This window comes from Triticum dicoccoides, chromosome 3A (assembly GCF_002162155.2).
Source record: "Triticum dicoccoides isolate Atlit2015 ecotype Zavitan chromosome 3A, WEW_v2.0, whole genome shotgun sequence".
Taxonomy (NCBI): Eukaryota; Viridiplantae; Streptophyta; class Magnoliopsida; order Poales; family Poaceae; genus Triticum; species Triticum dicoccoides.
Window position 1 is genome coordinate 754,725,687 of NC_041384.1, and position 1,572 is coordinate 754,727,258.

Sequence of the window (1,572 nt, forward strand, 5' to 3'; positions counted from 1 at the left end):
CCGACCCTGCGCCGGTTGCCCCGCCCCTACCCCGCGCCTCCCCGCCCCAACTCCGGCCGGCCCTCTCGAAGGTGATTTTTTTTGAAGTTTTTAGTGTCTTTTTAGTAATTTTGTAGCTAGTTAGATATAGATAGTTAGATAGGTATTTAGATAGTTAGATACATAGTTAGATACATAGTTAGATAGGTAGATAGTGAGATAGATAGTGAGATAGGTAGTAAAAAAATTTGGTTAGATGAGATGCTATATGTTGCATACCTTGAAAAAAATTTGGTGACGATGATGAATATGTGATGGCGATGATGAATATGTGATGACGATGATGAATATATGTAGTAAAAAAATTTGGTTAGACGAATAGGTGATAATGATGATGATGAATATGTGATGACGATGATGAATATATTGTTAATGTTGTTAGTTTTTTTGCCTACATGATGCAAAAATAAATGAATGCATGTTTAAATGTTTTAAATATGCTCTATGAGTTGTGATGTTCTAATTTTTTGTCGCGATGGAATTTGCAGGCTTTGTGGTTTAGCATTTCATTGGAGTGACCGTTGTACGGCGCGTTGGTCCCCCTGAGCATCCCTCTGCTGTTCGACTACTTCCTCTACAGCCGAGGGTGAGCTACAAGTCCATCTCCTCCAATTTTTCATATCACTAGATTTCATTCTCAAGTCAAGTGGCGTAACCTAGGCATCTCCCGTTCGAAAGGGTTGCATCGATAAATATGCACCGCAGCTCTTTCGGATTGTCCAGCGTTTTCCATGGACAGCCCGAGGATGTGTAGATTGGGTATGTTCTCCATGTTCTACCCCGTTCTGAGACAGGATTTCGGCGGCGCCTCCCCATTGTTCTCCGGAGCACATTCTCTCGGCTATTTGCCGAGACGTGTATCTAGAGAACAGCGGGAATGTGCTGCCGAAATTTTGTCTCAGAACGGGGTAGAATGGAGAGCGTACTCAGAACGAGGTAGAATGGATAACGTTGCCGACGTCCGGGGCCGTCGGCATAGATGTACGGACACCGTCGGGATAGGGCCTATGCCGACGGCCTTTCTATGCCGACGACATTCCTGGCTACGCCGACGGCACTATGCCGACGGTTGCCGTCGGCATAGACCTGTCCCGACGGCCATTCAGGGCTATGCCGATGGCCCTGGCCGTCGGCATAGGGTGCGATTCCGGTAGTGAGGCCTGCACACTCGGGACGGGGAGAGATCCCATCTCTTGCCGCTCTTGATAATTGAGATGCTACTGGTTCCCCGGATACTTTAGTCTTGTGTTCTGGCTACCTCATGTCTTTTGGCATATATATATAAGAGTTATAGACAGATGGTAGCCAACGACACGCATCATCCAGTGATTTAATATTCAGAAAATCAGTCCAGCTACAATCATAGAAATAGAAAGCTGCCAACTTGCAAGTTTTCTCTTTCTTTTATTTTCTGAGGATCAACTTCCATTCTTTTTTTAAAGTGATAAAACTAATTATATACATACAACAGGATCTGATCCACTACAATTGGAGAAAGAAGTACGTATTTCATCATATACATATACAACAGGA